This window comes from Gorilla gorilla, chromosome 8 (genome assembly GCF_029281585.2).
Source record: "Gorilla gorilla gorilla isolate KB3781 chromosome 8, NHGRI_mGorGor1-v2.1_pri, whole genome shotgun sequence".
NCBI lineage: Eukaryota > Metazoa > Chordata > Mammalia > Primates > Hominidae > Gorilla > Gorilla gorilla.
The window spans coordinates 36271519-36292014 of record NC_073232.2 but is presented as its reverse complement, the minus strand read 5'-3'; the positions used below and the strand labels follow the sequence as shown (position 1 = coordinate 36292014).

The 20496-nt window shown below is 37.5% G+C and overlaps 1 protein-coding gene across 2 annotated transcripts in view; it reads right to left on the bottom strand.

The window, feature by feature from the left end:
- Positions 1-20496, bottom strand: part of LOC115935973 (outer dynein arm-docking complex subunit 2-like) — a 130496-nt gene that overhangs the window by 46902 nt on the left and 63098 nt on the right. Inside the window, exons 5-6 of one of the 2 annotated variants that reach the window (XR_010135166.1) lie at positions 17127-17853; positions 15383-15524 (exon numbers count right to left, since the gene is read on the bottom strand). The exons of the other annotated variant lie outside the window; for it this stretch is intronic. The gene's annotated coding sequence lies outside the window, so the exon portion shown is untranslated. Of the gene's footprint in view, positions 1-15382; positions 15525-17126; positions 17854-20496 lie in introns of those variants that run through there. 2 annotated transcript variants of the gene reach the window in all.

Sequence of the window (20496 nt, the reverse complement as noted above, 5' to 3'; positions counted from 1 at the left end):
GGAAATGACAGATTTTGTCTCACCTAGACGAAAGGGTGGATACATGTACCAACATTCAGAAGATGGAACTTCGAGCCACCTAAGTGAATTTTCCAGGGGAATGTGGAGATGTAAAATGTCTGTGGACCCTGAGCTACAAAACTTCTGAAGCTCCATCTGGGACTACTAAGTCTGTATTGTACAGATTTTACTTTTTTTTTTAAATAAGAATTGGGTTTCCAAACCCATTCAGCCTCTATTGGAAATGAATGATTCTGGCTCACCTAGATGAAAGGTTGCACGAATGTATCAGCATTCAGTAGAGGGAACCTAGAGCCACCTAAGTGAATCCACCAGAGGAATGTGAGGATTTAAAATGTCTATGGGCCCTGTGCTAGTAACTTCTACAGCTCCATCTGGGATTGCTAAGTCTGTGTGGTCCAGAATAAACATTATTTATCAAGGACTGGATTTCAATGCCAATCAGCTGCTAAAGAAAAGGCAAAATTCAGTGTCACCTAGACAAAAAGATTGACAAATGTAATATTCAGAGGAGAAAACATTTAGCCACGTAAAGGAATCTGCCAGAGGAATGCAGAGATTTAAAATATCTATGACCTAGTCACCTCTACAGCTCTACCTGGTACTACTAAGTATGTATTGTACAGAATTTATGTTTTTTGATTAGATTTGGGTTTCCAAACCAGTTCAGCCTCTATTGGAAACGAAAGATGCTGGCTCGCCTAGATGAAAGGGTGCACGCATGTATCAACATTCAGTAGAGGGAAGCTTTAGCCACCTAAGTGAATCCGCCAGAGGAATACGAAGATTTAAAATGTCTGTGGTCCGTAAGCTAGTAACTTCTACAGCTCTATCTTGGACTACTAAGTCTGTGTGGGTCAGAATATACGTCATTTATTAACCACTGGATTTCCAAAGCCTTTGACCCTTGTAAGAATATTGCAGCTTCAGTGTCACCTAAACAAAAATTGTCAAATGTAACAACATTCAGAGAAGAAAACTTTTAGCCACATAAAGGAATCTGCCAGCGGAATGCAGAGTTTTACAGTGTCTCTGGGCTTTGCTCTAGTAACCTCTACAGCTCTATCTGAAACTACTAAGTCTGTATTGTACAAAATACACGTTATTTATTAATCAGAGGGTATTCAAACCCATTCAGCCTCTATTGGAAATGACAGGTTCTGCCTCACCTAGACGAAAGGGTGGACACATGTACCAACATTCAGAAGATGGAACTTCCAGCCGCCTAAGTGAATGTTGCAGGTGAATGAGATGATTTATAATGTCTATGGACCCAGAGCTATGAAACTTCTACATCTCCATTAGGGACTACTAAGTCTGTACTGTACAGAATTTACGTTTTTTAATAAGAACTGGGTTTCTGAACCCATTCAGCCTCTCTTGGAAAGATTCTCGCTCACCTAGATGAAACAGTACACGAATGGATCAAAATTCAGTAGAGGGAACCTAGAGCCATGTAAGTGAATCCTCAGAGTATGCGATGATTTGAAAGGTTTAGGCTCTGAGCTAATAACCTCTACAGCTCCATCTGGGACTATTAAGTCTGTGTGGTCCAGAATGTAAGTCGTTTATTAGGCACTGGGTTTCCAAACCAATTCAGCATCCAATGAAATTTACAAATTCAGTGTCACCTACATCTAAAGGCTGTCCAATGTAACAACTTCAGAAGAGAAAACTTTTATTCACATAAAGGAATCTGCCAGAGGAATGGAGAGATTTAAAATGTCTATAGGCTTTGACCTAGTAACTTCCAGAGTTCTATTTTGGACTACTACATCTGTATTGTATAGAATTTAGGTAATTAAACATTGGGTTTCCAAACCCGTTCAGCCTCTATTGGAAATGAAAAATTCTGTCTCCGCTAGACGAAAAGGTGGACATATGAACCAACATTCAGAAGAGGGAAATCCAGCCACCTAAGTGAATCTTAGAGGGAAATGCAGAGATTTAAAATGTCTATGGGCCCGGTGCTACGCAACTTTTACAGCTCCATCTGGGACTACTAAGTCTGTATTGTTCAGAATTTACATGTTTTAATAAGAATTGGATTTCCAAACACATTCAGCCCCTACTGGAAATGAAAGATTCTGACTTGCCCAAATGAAATGGTGCACGAATGTATCAATATTTAGTAGAGGGAGCTTTTATCCACCTAGGTGAATTATCCAGAGGAATGCAAAGATTTAAAATGTCTATGGGCCCTGAGCTAGTAACTTCTACAGCTCCAACTGGGACTGCTAAGTCTTTGTGGACCAAAATATACGTTATTTATTAAGCACTGGGTTTCCAATGCCAATCAGCTGCTAAAGAAAATGCCAAATTAAGTGTCATCTAGACAAAAAGATTGATGAATGTAACAACATTCAGAGGAGAAAACTTTTAGCCACATAAAGTAATCTGCCAGGGGTATGTGGAGATTTAAAATGTCTATGACCTAGTAACCTCTACAGCTCTATCTGGGACTAGTAAGTTTGTATTGTACATAATTTACTTTTTAAATAAGAATTGGGTTTCCAAACCAGTTCAGCCTCTATTGGAAATGAAAGACTGTGGATCGCTTAGACAAAAGGGTGCACGCATGTATCAACATTCAGTGGAGAGAACTTTTAGCTACCTAAGGGAATCCACCAGAGGAATGCAAAGATTTAAAATGTCTAGTAACTTCTACAGCTCCATCTGGGACTACTAAGTCTGTGTGGTTCAGAATATACGTTATTAAGCACTGTATTTCCAAAGCTGTAGACCCTCGTAAGGATATTGCAGATTCAATGTCAACAGGACAAAAAGATTGATGAATGTAACAACATTCAGAGGAGAAAACATTTGGCCACCAAAAGGAATCTTCCAGGGGAATGTGGAGTTTTACAATGCCTATGGGCTTTGACCTAGTAACCTCTACAGCTCTATCTGAAACTACGAAACTCTGTATTGTACAAAATACACGTTATTTATTAAACATAGGGTTTTCATACCTGTTCAGCCTCTATTGAAAATGACAGGTTTTGTCTTACCTAGCCGAAAGGGTGGACACATGAACAAACATTCAGAAGATGGAACTTACAGCCTCCTAAGTGAATCTTCCAGGGGAATGCAGAGATTTATAATGTCTATGGACCCTGATCTACGAAACTTCTAAAGCTCCATCTGGGACTACTAAGTCTGTATTGTACAGAATTTATTTGTTAAGCACTGCGTTTCTGAACCAGCTCAGCCTCTATTGGAAATGAAAGATTCTGTCTCATCTAGCCAAAAAAATGGATACATAGACCAACATTCAGAAGAGGAAACTTTGAGCCAGCTAAGTGAATCTTCCAGGGGAATGCAGAGATTTGAAATGTCTATGGACCTTGAGCTGTGATACTTCTACAGCTCCATCTGGACTACTAAGTCTGTATTGTACAGAATTTACATTTTTAAATAAGAATTGGGTTTCCAAACCCATTCAGCCTCTAGTGGAATTGAAAGATTCTTGCTCGCCTAGACGAAACGGTGCACAACTGTATCAACATTCCATTGGAGGGAAGCTCAACATTCAGTAGAGGGAAGCTTTAGCGACTCAAGTGAATCCACCAGAGGAATCCAAAGATTCAAAATGTCTATGGGCCCTGACTAGTAACTTCTACAGCTCAATCCGGGACTACTAAGTCCGTGGTCCAGAATATACGTTATTTTTTAAGCACTTGGTTTGCAAAGCCATTGACCCTCGGAAGAGTATTGCAGACTTAGTGTCACCTAGACCAAAAGATTGATGAATGTTACAACATTCAGACAAGAAACCTTTTAGCCAGGTAAAGGAATCTGCCAGGGAAATGCAGAGATATAAAATGTCTATGGGCTTTGAGCTAGAAACTTCTACTGCTCTGACTGGGACTACTGTCTGTGTGGAACAGAATATACATTATTTATTAAGCACTGGGTTTCCAGGGCCAATCAGCTGCTAAAGGAAATTCCAAATTCAGTGTCACCTAGACAAAAAGGTTGATGAATATAACAACATTCAGAGGAGAAAACTTTTAGCCATGTAAAGAATCTACCAGAGGAATGCGGAGATTTAAAATGTCTATGGGCTTTGAGCTAGTAACCATTACAGCTCTATCTGGGGCTGCCGAGTCAGTTGTGTACAAAATATATGTTATTTATTAAGCATTCAGTTTTCAAACCTGTTCACCTCTATTGGAAATGACAGATTCTGTCTCACCTAGATGAAAGGGTGGACACATGGAGTAACATCCAGAAGAGGGAACCTCCAGTCACCTAAGTGAATCTTCAAGGGAAATTCGGAGATTTAAAATGTTTATGCACACTGATCTACGAAACTTCTACAGCTCCATCTGGGACTACTAAGTCTGTATTGTACAGAATTTACATTTTTTAATAAGAATTGGATTTCCAAACCCATTCAGCCTCTATTGGAAATGAAAGATTCTTGCTCACCTAGATGAAATCGTGCACGAATATATCAACATTCAGTAGAGGGAACATTTAGCCACCTAAGTGAATCTGCCAGAGTAATGCAAAGATTTCAAATGTCTATGGGCCCTGACCTAGTGACTTCTACAGCTCAATCTGGGACTACTAAGTCTGTTGTTCCAGAATATACTTTATTTATTAAGCACTTGGTTTCCAAAGCCATTGACCCTCAAAAGAGTATCGCAGATTCCATGTCACCTAGACCAAAAGACTGATGAACGTTACAACTTTCAGACGAGAAAACTTTTAGCCAGGTAAAGGAATCTGCCAGGAGAATGCGGAGATTTAAAATGTCTATGGGCTTTGAGCTAGTAACCTCTACAGCTCTATCTGGGACTACTAAGTCTGTATTGTACAAAATACACGTTATTTATTAAGCACTGGTTTTCCAAACCCGTTCAGCCTCTATTGGAAATGACAGATTCTGTCTTACCTAGAAGAAAGGGTGGACACATGTACCAACATTCAGGAGAGGAAACTTCCAGTCACCTAAGTGAATCTTCCAGGGAAATGTTGAGATTTCAAATGTCTATGGACCATGAGTTATGAAACTTCTAAAGCTCCCTCTGGGAGTAATAAGCTTGTATGGTACAGATTTTATGTTTTTTAATAAGAATTGGGTTTCCAAACCCATTCAGCCTCTATTGGACATGAATGATTCTGGCTCATCTAGATGAAAGGTTACACGAATGCATCAACATTCAGTAGAGGGACCTTTAAGCCACCTAAGTGAATCCACCAGGGTACTGTGAAGATTTAAAATGTCTTTAGGCCCTGAGCTAGTAACTTCAACAACTCCATCAGGGACGACTAAGTCTGTGTGGTCCATAATATATGTCATTTATTAGGCACTGGGTTTCCAAACCAATTCAGCCTCCATTGAAATTTGCAAATTCAGTGTCATCCACACCTAAAAGTTGACAAATGTAACAACACTCAAATGAGAAAACCTTTAGCCACGTAAAGGAATCTGCCAGAGGAATGCAGAGATTTAAATGTCTATGGGCTTTGAGCTAGTAACTTCTACACTCTATTTGGGAATAGTAAGTCTGTATTGTACAGAATTTGGTTTATTTATAAAGCATTGGTTTTCCTAACCAGTTCAGCCTCTATTGGAAATGAAAAATTCTGTCTCACCTAGATGAAAGGGCGGACACATAAACCAACATTCAGAAGAGGGAACCTCCGACCACCTAAGTGAATCTTAGAGGGAAATGCAGAGATTTAAAATGTCTGTGGGCCCTGAGCTACAAAACTTCTAGTTCCATCAGGGACAACTAAGTCTGTATTATATACAATTTACGTGTTTTAATAAGAATTGGATCTCCAAACCCATTCAGCCTCTATTGGAAATGAAAGATTTTGACTTCCCTAGACAAAAGGGTGCACAAATCTATCAACATTCAGTAGAGGGAAGTTTTAGCCACCCAGGTGAATCACCCAGAGAAATGTGAAGATTTAAAATGTCTATGGGCCCTGTGCTAGTAACTTCTACAGCTCCATCTTCTGTGTGGTACAGAATATACATTATTTATCAAGCACTGGGTTTCCAATGCCAATCAGCTACTAAAGAAGAGGCAAAGTTCAGTGTCACCTAGACAAAAAGATTGGCGAATGTAACAGTCAGAGGAGAAAACTTTTAGCCATGTAAAGGAATCTGCCAGGGGAATGTGGAGATTTAAAATGTCTATGACCTAGTAACCTCTACAGCTCTATCTGGGACTACTAAGTCTGTATTGCACAGAATTTATGTTTTCTGATAAGAATTGGGTTTCCAAACCAGTTCAGCCTCTAATGGAAATGAAAGATTCTGGCTCGCCTAGATGCAAGGGTGCATGCATGTATCAACATTCAGTGCAGAGAACTTTTAGCCACATAAGTGAATCCTCCAGAGGAATGCAAAGATTTTAAATGTCTCTGGTCCCTGAGCTAGTAACTGCTACAGCTCCATCTCAGACTACTAAGTCTGTGTGGTTCAGAATATACGTTATTTATTAACCACTGGATTTGCAACGCCATTCACCCTCGTAAGAATATTGCAGATTCAGTGTCACCTAGACAAAAAGATTGAAGAATGTAACAACATTCAGAGGAGAAAACTTTTAGCCATGTAAAGGAATCTGCCAGGGGAATGTGGAGTTTGACAATGATTATGGGCTTTGACCTCGTAACCTCTACAGCTCTATCTGAAAGTACTAAGTCTGTATTGTACAAAATACATGTTATTTTTTAAGCATAGGGTTTTCAAATCCGTTTAGCCTGTATTGGAAATGACAGGTTGTGTCTGACCTAGATGAAAGATGCACACATGTATCAACATTCAGTAGAGGGAACTTTTAGCCACCTAAGTGAATCCATAAGAGGACTGCAAAGATTTAAAATGTCTATTGTCCCTGAGCTAGTAATTTCTACAGCTCCCTCTGGTACTACTAAGACTGTGTGGTTCAGAATATATGTTGTTTCTTGAGCACGGGGTTTCCAAACCCACTCAGCCTCTATCGAAAGTTACAGATTCAGTGTCACCTAGACAAAAAGAATGATGAATGTGACAACATTCAGAAGAGAAAACTTTTAGCCATGTAAAGCAATCTGCCAGGGGAATGCAGATATTTAAAATTTCTTTGAGCTTGTGATATCCTACCTTGTTTTAACCTGAATTGACTCTCCTTAGCTGAGAGAGCTGGAGAGACTCCATTTTGGCTCCTTCACTTGCAGCCCCTTACCCACCCCCCTTCCTCAAGGACTTAACTTATGCAAGCTGACTCCCAGCACATCCAAGAATGCAATTACTGATAAGATACTGTGGCAAGCTATATTCGCAGCTCCCAGGAATTCACCCAGTTGATAGTACCCAAAGCCCCTGCATTTGTGTCCAGTTGATAGCACCCAAGGCCCCCATATCTATCACCTTGTGACAGATTTAAAGCCCCTGCACCTGGAACTGTTTGTTTTCCTGTAACCATTTATCTTTTTAACTTTTTTTGCCTGTTTTGCTTTTGTAAGATTGCTTCAGCTAGGCTCCCCCTCCCCTTTCTAAACCAAAATATAAAAGAAAATCTAGCCCCTTCTTCGGGGCTGAGAAAATTTTGAGCAGTAGCCATCTCTTGGTTGCCAGCAAATAAAGGACTCCTGAATTAGTCTCAAAGTGTGGCGTTTCTCTGTAACTCGCTTGGTTACAACAAGCTAATAACCTCTACAGCTCCATCTAGGACCACTAAGTTTGTGTGGTATAGAATATATGTTATTTATTAAGCACTGGGTTTCCAAAGCCATTGAACCTCGAAACAGTATTGCAGATTCAGTGTCACCTACACAAAAAGATTGACGAATGTTACGACATTCAGAAGAGAAAACTTTTAGCGAGATAAAGGAATCTGTCAGGAAAATGCGGAGATTTAAAATGTCTCTGGGCTTTGAGCTAGTAACCTCTACACCTCCATCTGGGACTACTATGTCTGTATTTTACAGAATATATGTTACTTATTTAGCATTGGGTTTCCAACCCCGTTCAGCCTCTATTTGAAATGAAAGATTCTGTCTCACCTAGACAAAAGGGTGGACGAACGTACCAACATTCAGAAGAGGGAACTTTTAGCTGCCTAAGGGAATTTTCCAGGGGAATGCAAAGATTTAACTTGTCTATGGGCCTTGAGCTAATAAATTCTACAGCTCCATCCAGGATTACTAAGTCTGTATTTTACAGAATATACATTATTTATGAAGCATTGGGTTTACAAACCTGTTCAGCCTCTACTGGAAATGAAAGATTCTGTCTCACCTAGACGAATTGGTGGACGAATGTACCAACATCCAGGAGAGAAAACATTGACCATCTCAGGGAATTTGCCAGGGGACTGCGGAGATTTAAAATGTCTATAAATGCTGAGCTAATAACTTCCACGCTTCCATCTGGGACTACTAAGTCTATATTGTACAGAATACATTTTTTTTTTAATTAAGCATTGGGCTTCCAAACCCATTCAGCCTCTATTGGAACTGAAAGATTCTGTCTCACCTAGATGAAAAGCTGGACGAATGTAGTAACATTCAGAAGAGGGAACTTGTAGCCATTTAAAGGAATTTGTCAGGGGAATGCGGAGATTTAAAATGTCTTTAGGTCCTGAGCTAGTAACTTCTACAGCTCCATCTGGGACTACTAAGTCTGTATTCTAAAGAATATACGTTATTTATTTAGCATTGGGTTTCCAACCCCATTCACCCTCTATTGTATATGAAAGATTCTGTCTCACCTAGATGAAAGGGTTGATGAATGTACCAACATTCAGAAGAGGAAACTTTTAGCCACCTCAAGAAATTTGACAGGGAATGCGGTGATTTAAAGTGTCTATTAGCTTTGAGCTACTAACTTCTACAGTTTTATCTAGGACTACTAAGTCTGTATTGTACAGTATATATGTTATTAATCATTGGGTTTCCAAACACGTTCAGCCTCTATTGGAAATGAAGGATTCTGTCTCACTTAGATGAAAGGGTGGATGAATGTACCAACATTCAGAAGAGGAAACTTTTAGCCACCTAAGGGAATTTGCCAGGGAATGCGGATATTTAAAATGTCTATAGGCCCTGAGCTCCTAACTTCTACAGCTTTATCTGGGATGACTGCATCGATATTTTACAGAGTATACGTTATTTATTAAGCATTGAGTTTCCAAACCCATTCAGCCTCTATTGGAAATGAAAGATTCTGTCTCAATGAGACAAAAGGGTGGATGAATGTACTAATATTCAGAAAAGGAAATTTGTAGCCACCTAAAGGAATTTGCTAGGGGAATGCAGAGATTTAAAATGTCTGTAGGCCCTGAGCTAATAACTTCCACAGCTCCATCTGGGACTGCTAAATCTGTATTTTACTGAATATACATTATTTATTAAGCACTGGGCTTCTGAACCTGTTCAGCCTCTATTGGAAATGAAAGATTCTGTCTCACCTAGATGAAAGGGTGCATGAATGTGCCAAAATTTAGAAGAGGGAACTTTTAGCAACCTAAGGAAATTTGCCAGGGGAAAGCAGAGATTTAAAATGTCTATAGGCCCTGAGCTAGTAACTTCTACAGCTCCATCCAGGACTACTAAGACTGTATTTCACAGAATATAGGTTATTTATTAAGCACTGGGTTTCCAACCCCATTCAGCCTCTATTGGATATGAAAGATTCTGTCTCACCTAGATGAAAGGGTTGATGAATGTACCAACATTCAGAAGAGGAAATTTTAGCCGCCTAAGCGGATTTGCCAGGGGAATATGGAGATTTAAAATATCTATAGGCCCTGAGCTAGTAACTTCTAAGCTCCATCCGGGATTACTAAGTCCATATTTTACAGAATATACATTATTTATTAAGCATTGTGTTTCCAAACCCGTTCAACCTCTTGGAAATGAAAGATTCTGTCTCACCTAGATGAAAGGGTGGACGAATGTACCAACATCCAGAAGAGGGAATTTTAAGCATCTCAGGTAATTTGCCAGGGGAATGCGGAGATTTAAAATGTCTATAGGCTCTGAGCTAGTAACTTCTACAGTTCCATCCAGAACTATTAAGTCTGCATTTTACAGAATATACGTTATTTATTAATCATTGGGTTTCAAACTTGTTCAGCCTATAATAAAAATGAGAGGTTTTGTTTCAAGTACACTCAAAGGATTGATGAATGTACCAACCTTCAGAACAGGTGAATTTAGCCATCTAATGAAATTTGTCAAAAAAATTCAAATATTTAAAATGTCTATAGTTTTTACATTTTCAGTGATTATTACAAATTTGATGGAAAGATTTTTTTCTAAATAATGATTATGCTGGTATTTAAGTTTGAGAACCCGATATTTACAAAAACAACCAATTAAAAAATATCATCTGGCCAGGCGCGGTGGCTCACACCTGTAATCCCAGCACTTTGGGAGGCCAAGGCAGGGGATCACGATGTCAGGAGATTGAGACCAGCCCAGCTAACAGGTGAAACCTCGTCTCTACTAAAAATACAAAAAATTTGCTGGTCGTGGTCGCAGGTGCCTGTAGTCCCAGCTACTCGGGAAGCTGAGGCAGGAGAATGGCATGAACCCAGGAGGCAGAGCTTGCAGTGAGCCAAGGTTGTGCCACTGCACTCCAGCCTGGGTGACAGAGAGAGACTCTGTCTCAAAACAAAAAGAAACAAAAAAAAAATCATCTCAATTTCAGGTTTCCCTCTTTCTATGATCTGACAATCCACTGTTTCCTCTTTCGAATTTCTTTACATGTTTGAAATTCAAGGATGTAAATTTTGAAACTGCAAACTTGTGTCAATGCTTCAAAGGCTGATTAGAATTGTGATCTTTACCCAGAGCAAAGTCTCACTTGCTGACATGAAAATTTTTATTTCAACTTTACCACCTGTTAGGGTTTTCACCTTGAGAATCCTAGAAAGCAGTTATTCTGGTTATCCAACTCAGTCTGTGTGTGTATCTGTGTGGGTTGTGAAAGGCTTTAATTTTTAAAATGAGGAGAATACTTAACGATTCCTCCATGACATTTTGGGAGACAAAGCGTTTTAAAACAGTGATTGTGAAGCATTTAGCATTCGTGTCTTCATGCTACTACAAAATATTGCCTAAGCAGTAAGCAGCAGTCTGAACTAGGTTTTCAAATACCATTATCATACATGTTTAAAACATGGTACAACATATGTGCATGGTCTTAGGTAATATGTAGAGTATGATTTCAAGTCCTAAAAGTTGAGAGAAATGGTTGTACACTGTAGTCATCATTCTGCACTTTTTTTGATTGGAGTTATGTATTTCAGATGTATCCATACTCACACTATCCTCGTTGCTTGAATTCATTTTGATGCCTCATTTTGTGCCATTTGAGTCTGCATGTCATTTAAATAGACTCTTCATAGTCACTAAATATCAACATGAAGATTATTGCAGGTGTCAATGAGCTTTTGTCTCAGTTATTGTATCTGCTGCTTCATTCTATATTTTGAATTAAAATAAAAATAGTTAAAATACAAGCATAAATAGCTATACATGCCAGTAACTATGGCAACTTTGTCCTTTTAAGCAGTAGAGCTCTGGCACGGTGACATATCATGGCTGAAAAATTTCAGTGCAACCTTTTATGAAAATAAGAGTGAAAAGGGAAAATAACAAAAATATCATTTTACCACATGGTAACTATGCATGGGACCTTGAACTTCAGGGATTCTCTCATCACACTTTAGAACTACCATTTGCTACCATACATAGATTTGTCAAGTGGCAAGTAGTAAATAGGCTTTTAATGATAACATGGCTTTCGAAGTTGCTCGTGTGTGTGTGTGTGTGTGTGTGTTTGTGTTTTAATCTTTTTGGTCTTAAAAGGTTTAAATCCAACCATTTCATCTGTGAAGGAATATATTTTGGTTATTACATGTTTATATTTTGTCTGGTGGCTCTGTGTTCACATTTCATCGAGTGTGGATCTAGACTCATCATACTTTCACATGTGAAATGGTAGCTCAATTGATCATTTCTTATGAGAATGTGTGAGGCTTTTCCAGGGCATCACATGTTAATTCTGAAGCTATTGGTGCACTGAGAGAAGAACATCTCACAGTAATTACAGCAGGTTTTAATTTAAAGTATATTTTATGAAAACTTTAAGCCCATTTCTATAGAATACCTGCACACCATATGGTCAGGCATGTTTAAAGTGATTAAACATAATTCTTTGTACTTTGGAGAGTTGATATCCCTTAAGAATCTTATTTATCAATCAGTCATCTCTCATAGACAATGAAATATGTAACAGATATTTCTAAGAACATTAAAGTAAATCATACAAAAATATAAAAATATGTAGAAAATATACAGAAAACATCAGAGAAGATAGTTAATGAAATGTATTTGGCTAAATAGCAATTCTGAACATAATGTATTTGTTGGTAAAAGATGAACATGGCACTGCTTCTGTGAAGAAACAATTTATACAAGTTATATTTCTATCAGTTTTTACATTCTAATAAAACATCTTTTTGGGGGGTTTTAAGACTGAGACTGTACTAAATTGATTATGGTTGTGGTGGAAATAGTTGTAAATATGTAGAAGCTGAAGAATCAAGAAGAGAGGCATTTGTATTCATTTTCTTATATAAGGGCGTTTTGACCGAGGAAAAGATGAAAAAATATGTAGTTTATTATGCACGATCTGATGAGACAAATTGAGTGAACTTACTTTGTATGGGTTCACAGCATGCCCTGGGAAAAAATAAGATTGCAGTATTGCTAGCTAAGAAATTAATGGGCACAGAGGAAAGACCAAAATTTTGGTAAACCACAGTGACTCATTTTTCTTTTGGGAATCTCAAGGAACTCAGCTATTTTGTTGAGCAGACTCAGTGGGTTTGTATGTTTGTGTGTATCTGTGTGTATCTGTATGTGTGTGTTTGAGTGTGAATGCACATGAGCAAGTGCCAGTGTATGTTTGTGCTACCTTTCATGTTCATAAGTCAACATGCTACCATTGTTATTGGTCCTGTTCTGTTTCAGTTATAGTCACTTGAAATATTATATACACCAATATTATATGCTAATATTCACCTATTGCAAATAAAACACAGGTCTGCATGCTCAGGTAATTCCATCCCTAATGCCTTCTCAGTAGTGAAAAAGACAGGAAAAGTGAGAAAACTTTAGCTGTGATTTTTTGACAAGTTTTGGTACCGGAAGATTATTTTATATTCTTGCCATCTTTCTAACCATGGTCTATCTTTTTCTAAAAAAAAAAAAAAAAAAGTTTATTTTGCCACCTCCATTATATAAACCTGCTTCTTGTTCCTTCATGTACTCCCTGTACTCTCTCTGTCTTTCTTAGTCTTCATTTTCTCTTTTACTCCTTTTCTGTTCCTTATTTCCTGACTTTCCTCAGGTCTTAGAGTATCTTGGATTCAAACAAATAATTCAGTTCTTTTTTTTTCACACTCTACGTAACCTGTTGCCGACACTGAGGAGATACAAAACTTATCATCATTTTACTTCTTTCTTTTCAATGTTATGCATTTAGTGGGTAATTTTCTTTTGCAATTAGAGTATATCAGTCCTCATGCATCTAGTCAAACATTTGGTCAAATGACTTTTCAAATAAAAACTGGTTCTTACCATCTACTTTTCTATTTATTGTCTTGACTACTTTTTGATACGTAGCCTCAGGTAAACACACAAAATTCTGTGAAGCACCCTCAGAGAGACTCTGTTAGAAGTAATATCAATAAATAATTTCAATTTTAAAATAATAAGAAGCATCAAAATTTCCTAATTAAAATTTTTTAAACTCAGTTTATGACTTAAAAAGGCAATTTGATTTAAGGACAGGCACATATTGAAAATCACAACATTTTGATCGAAAACCTCACATATGCTCTCTAGATCAAGCTTATCTGTTATCTTCATGCAGCTATTGACTCGGTTACTGAGCATGAAAAATAAATAATATTGACAAAAATATTCACTCATCTGCATATTTCAAAAAGTAGCTCATCTAAAAATATTTTACTTTGTCTTCCTCGCCAAAAATCAAGAGGACATTTCAAACAAAATATAATACACTTGCTACCTGCCATACCACATAATGCATTAAACATTGAAAATATTCATGATTATAGAATTATTTAGTGTTAAAATGATGCATGGCATAAAGAGAATCTTAATAAGTCATATAAAGGATACTCAGAACATTGTAAAAGCTGCTTTATTTAGATAAACAGGGGCTTCAAATAATCAAAATGTTTTTGATAAAATGTCTGTTGATAGAAAAAGTACTTGAATAAAATGAAAAAGTAGTAAGAAAAACTTATATTTATGTTATGTTTAAATGAAAGCAGACAAATATTAGAGTCTTTTTTTGTCTATGGACAAATTAGATAAAGACTACTTGTCTATTGACTTCTACTCATTTTTGTTACCACTGTGCAGCAGGTGCTTGTATCTAAGAGGTCAGGCACTTCCTGTGTCTTTCCACAGTTGTGACCTTGGACTACATCATTGTTATTTGATACTGATGTTGCTATAAGCATAGCCACCACAAAGGGACTCAAAGTGTTCTATTTGTAAAAATAATTTCTACTTTTTAAAATACTACTCAACCAAATTGTTGTTATTATAGTCCCACTGGCTTCCTATTGCTTATGCATTTTTATCTCCTGAAATGTTCCTTCAGATCTATACTGGACAATACAGATATATCAATATTTTCAAGTTCCAAGCATTATCTTTTCAGGTTCCAAGTTGTACAAAACTGCAGCTTAAACTGTTTTTCTATAAATCCAATTAGAACTTTTGTACATCTAGATATACCACCAAATCATATATTTGCCCATAGGTGGACTCAGAGTAATTCTTTAGTTTTTAGCCAAATTTCACCTCAGGACTCATGTGAATTACTTGTGAATTCTAAACCTTATTTTTTACACTATACAACACTGTGTCTAAAACTAATTCTGAAAATTAGCAGAATTTCACTATCAAGCAATAATCTACGTAGCCCATAGTATTTTTTTTTATTAAGTATGTTTTTTTGGAGACAGAGTCTCATTCTGTTGCCCAGGCTGGTGTGCAATGGCCCAATCTCAGCCCACTGCAAACTCCAGCTCCCAGGTTCAAGTGATTCTCCTGCCTCAGCCTTCCGAATAGCTGGGTTTACAGGCATGTGCCACCATGCCCAGCTAATTTTGTATTTTTAGTACAGATGGGGTTTCATCATGTTAGCCAGGCTGGTCTTGAACTCCTGACCTCAGGTGATCCACCTGCCTCAGTCTCCCAAAGTGCTGGGATTACAGGCGTGAGCCACCACACCCATCCAAGTATGTTTTTAGAAATATCAGAATTTCTTGTGAGCATATGCAGGGGTAAGAAAACCAAGTCAAAGCCTCTGATTTTATATTTTCACATCACTCAATATTAATATTTTTAGAGAAGAATAACATCAATAATACACAGTACCACAGAATCCCAAGAATATTCTTCATCTTCCTCTTGTTTGGATTCTGATGGGAGCATCTGATCTATAAAAGGTTAATCACCAATACAATCATGAGAACATTTATTATTATAGATTTTTAAAACATATACAAATCTATTTTCATTCATGAATTCGTGGACCTTCTTCTGTAGCCTGTATATTCTATTGGTGGATAACAACCACTACTTCTATAGTCAATCTGTTAGAATTGCAATTCAGTAAAACAAATCAAAATAAAATCATGGCAAAGGAAGACCTACATGTTTAAATGTATAAAATGAACTTGATTCATTTTACCTTGGATGGGTCATACTCTCATAATAGATTGATACTAGGCCACAGATTGGTGACCAAAAAAAAAAAAAAAGAGACTATAGCATGAACTACTACAAAAGCTTCCTTTGTCTTTAACTTTTTTATGTGATTACTCTCCATCTGTCTTCCATAGGAAGGGCCAGCAAACTATAGGCCACAGGCCAAATTCAGCTTACTAAATGGACTTTTATACAAAGTTTTATTGGCATACAATCATGCACATATGACTGCTTTCACCCCACATTGCAGAGTTGAATAGCTGTGATAGAGACCACATAGCCTAACATATTTCCTATCTGGCGCTTTACAGGAAAAGTTTGCCAATCTCTGCTTTATACCATGACCAGAATGCCCTGATACTCAAATCTAATCTTGTGACTCCTCTGCTCAAAGTTTACCAATGAATCCCTGCAGAAAACATTGCTGACTTCCTATGCATAGTCATTATTTAATCTTTCCTGCTGCAGAAATACAAGTTTATTTAGATATTTATTACTCCATTCCCCCATCCCATCTCCAATTATTCTAAGCTAATCACAGTAATTACATTTGCTTTCCTAGTGACTGGTTTTGAAATGAGCATGTAGTACAATCCAGCCAATAAAATGTTACAGGAAGATTACTGCAAGCTTCCAAGTTTTCTCCCTATTTAAAAGAAACATGTGAACAAAAGCAGCCCTTCCAGCCTTCAAATATTGTCTTGAGAGAGCATGATGAGTGGAGCTGTTGCTAATTAGTCAACCAAAAGTGGAATCCTGGACGGGCGCGGTGGCTTACGCCTGTAATCCCAGCACTTTTGGAGGCCGAGGTGGGCGGATTACGAGGTCAGGAGTTCGACTCTGGCCAACATAGTGAAACTCCATTTCTACTAAAAATATAAAATATAGTCGGGGGTGGTGGCAGGCACCTGTAATCCTAGCTACTCAGGAGGCTGAAGCAGAAGAATCGCGTGAAACCGAGAGGCGGAAGTTGCAGTGAGACAAGATCGCGCCGTTGCACTTCAGCCCAGGCGACAGTGCGAGATTCCGTTTCAAAAAAAAAAAAAAAAAAAAAAGTGGGATCCTATGATATCCCTGTACCACCAAAACAACTTTGGTTCCTATGTTTTTAGCCATTGTTAGTTCATCTAGTATTTACAGCCAGAAGTATTGTGAGGATTTTTCAGGGCCTACAGAATAAGGTCTACTCATTTCTATACTATTAATAAGTGCTGCCTAAGCTTGCCTTATCTAGATATTCAAGTCATTCCCAACTACTCCCATATCACGCTATTTCCACTTGGGAACCCGAAGTGCCAATAAACCCTACAACGTTAACTCAAGCATCTTACCATTTGTACTTGCTTTTGTAGATGTTTCTATTGTAGGACACGTGATCATCTTAGCTGTTCCTTCTTCCAAGACTTCAGTTTTGAATTTTTTTTTTTTCTTTTTTTTTTGAGACGGAGTCTCGCTCTGTGCCCAGGCTGGAGTGCAGTGGCACGATCTCGACTCACTGCAACCTCCACCTCCCTGGTTCAAGCAATTCCCCTGCCTCAGCCTGCGGAGTAGCTGGGATTACAGGCGCGCACAACCAAGGCTAGCTAATTTTTTGTATTTTTAATAGAGACGGGGTTTCACAATGTCGGCCAGACTGGTCTCAAACTCCTGACCTTAGGCAATCCGCCCGCCTCGGCCTACCAAAGTGCTGAGATTACAGATGCGAGCTACCGCGCCGGGCCCGAAGCTTCAGTTTTATTAGATTTTACTCCCCGACGCATTCAGTCTCTTCAGATGCTTCTTTTTCCTCCCATGTGATTTTCTGGATCTTTCTTGGGCTATCCACGCAAAATTCCCAGATGTTTCTTTTGCAGGCCTCGTAATTTTCCTAGGTATTTCTTCTGCAGACTGTTCAATATTTCCAGATGTCGCTTTCCCCAAACATTGAATTTTGTCAGATGTTCCCTCCGCCAAGGGTGCAGCCTGTTTAGGCTCTCCCTCCACCAAGCGTTCAGCCTACTCAGGCTTCTTTTTCCGCCAAGGGTTCAGACTTGACAGGCGTTCCTTCAGATGTTCCTTCTGCCAAACACACAACTTGGTTAAATTTTCCTTCCGCTAAATACCATCCTTCTGACTCTTTACCTGGCAAACTTCTACTCATTCTGCATGCTTTCCTTAGATACTACCAAACTTTTCTCTTTTTTTTTTTTTTTTTGGAGACGGAATCGCGCTCCCTCGCCCAGGCTGGAGTGCAGTGGCGCGATCTCAGCTCACTGCAACCTCCACCTCCAGGGTTCAAGCGATTCTCCTACCTCAGCCTACCAAGTAGCTGGGATCGCGCCATCACGCCAAGCTAATTTTTCCTATGTAGTAGAGACGGGTTTCACCATGTTGGTCAGGCTGGTCCCAAACTCCTGAGCTCAAGCAATCCATCTCTCTTGGCCTCCTAAAATGCTAGGATTAGAGGAGTGAGCCACCACTACTAGACACTACCAAACTTGTTAAAGCTTTAATTGTTCACCCTGGATATAAAACGTCTGACACATACTGAATATGGTAATGACATAATGTGATAATTATAAGCTCCCAAAGGGGTTCTGGCACAAACACTAAATAAAGTAGTAAATATTAGAAAAAGATAACAAGAAAAATGCTTAGTACCTTAATAAATAGTAAATAATAAAAAATGACAATGATAATAACGAGGAAGATGCTTAGTACCTTAAAGATACTTGACACTTATTTGTTAAGTGGACAAGTGGATAAATCAATAAAAAACATGTTATATGAAATTATCTCGGAAAAATGCAGAAATTCAGTAGGGACAGCTCTACTATATTATGAGCACCTGAAAAGACCCAGACTATGTGTATTCCATATTTGTCTCCTGAAACTTGCCAAACCTAACTTATATAAGTCCTTTGATAAATATGTAATAAATTAAAGATGTGCTCATACAGTTCATATTTTACAATGCATTGTGTCACATTTAGATGTCACAGTAGCATTTTTGTCATTGTGAAAAATTTTTGTACTTTTATTATAATTTGTTGAGCCTAGTGTTAAGCTATTTGAATATTTATGTTAATATTTTGGCCAGTAGAAATAGAGTATCTTTTTATAACAAAATTACTATTAACACACTAATTATCCAGCAGATAGAACAACACATCTTGTCCTAATGAAGTAAATATATTTTATTGGGTTTCAACTTAGAGGGAATGGAGCTGATAATAGTGAGACCTTTTAGTACAAGACTATGTAATATAACCTGGGCTTCTCAATAAAGATTTGCTTTTCTGATTTCCGCACTCAGTAGGTATCTTTGAAAAATAATATCCTATTGGTACTGATGCACCCTGGCTAAGTTTTGTAATTCTTGTTGACATTTGTTTATGGTGCCAGAAAAGTATTATTGAGTTCCAAATTCTAAAGATTCTTACTTTTTAGGGGCACAAGTCACTATGTCACACAGTTGATCCTTGAATAAGGGTTTTCAATGTAGGAGCCCACTAAAAAACAGATTTTTCTTTTCCTTTGCCACTGCAAGATAGCAAGACAAATCTCTCCTCTCCCTCCTCCTTATCAGCCTACTCAACGTGAAGGCAATGAGAATGACCTTTATGAATAATAATTCACTTCCACTTAATAAATAGTGAATATATTTTTTCCTCCTTAAAAGTTTCTTTTCTCCAGCTCACTTTATTGTAAGAATACAGTATATAGTACATATGACATAGAAACTATGTGTTAATTCACTGTTTATGCTTTCAGTAAGGCTCCAGGTCAACAGTAGACTATTAGTAGAGTTTTGGAGGAGTCAAAAGGAACAGATTTTCATATAAAGCAGATTTTCAGCTGCTTGGGAGATCGGCACCCTAACTCTCATGTTACTCAAGACTCAACTGTAATTAATTCTCATTTACTAAATGCAAACAATTTATTGTAAAAATTAAATAGAGCCCAGAAGTTCAAGACCAGCCTGTGCAACAAAAGGAGACCCTGTCTCTACAATTAAATATATAAGTAAATAAAACCATGTGTCTTCATAGGTTATAATATTCAAATGTTGCAGTTTTTGTTATTAATTCCTACTTTTCCTCATTAGATGTTCTATTCTTTGTGGCTTTTAATTCAGGGCATCTAAGCTACTTTATAATTTGTAATAAAATGTATTTATAAATGTATTAATTCATTAAATTGGATAACTTGATTATCCCCTATTACCGAGCTCATCAATCACACCAAGGGTTATACATTTTGTAAAAAGCCTAAGTTGTTATGACAATTGAGGAAACATACAGTATACAAACATAAAAATTGTTTTACTTATTTATACAAAAGTATTACATAAAATTTTAGGGACCATAATTAAAAACATATTTTTTCAGATAATATTTTCTGAGATTATAAACTACCTATAACTAATTCTGAATTATAAACTAAAAAATTGAATCAAAGCTATATATATATATGTACACACACATATGTATATATGTAAACACATCCTATTTCCACATTGCTTTTTTAATTGCTATTGTATGAACAACATTTCCATAACCTTATGGTAGCGCCACCAAGAGTAGTTTACTATCAGAAGTCTTACCTGGATTGCTATTTTGAGGATTTTTAGATATCTTTTGTTTATATTCCAAAAGGCATTGATGAATGCTATGTATAAAAATGTAATAAATAAAATTACTATTTTAACATTTACCAAAT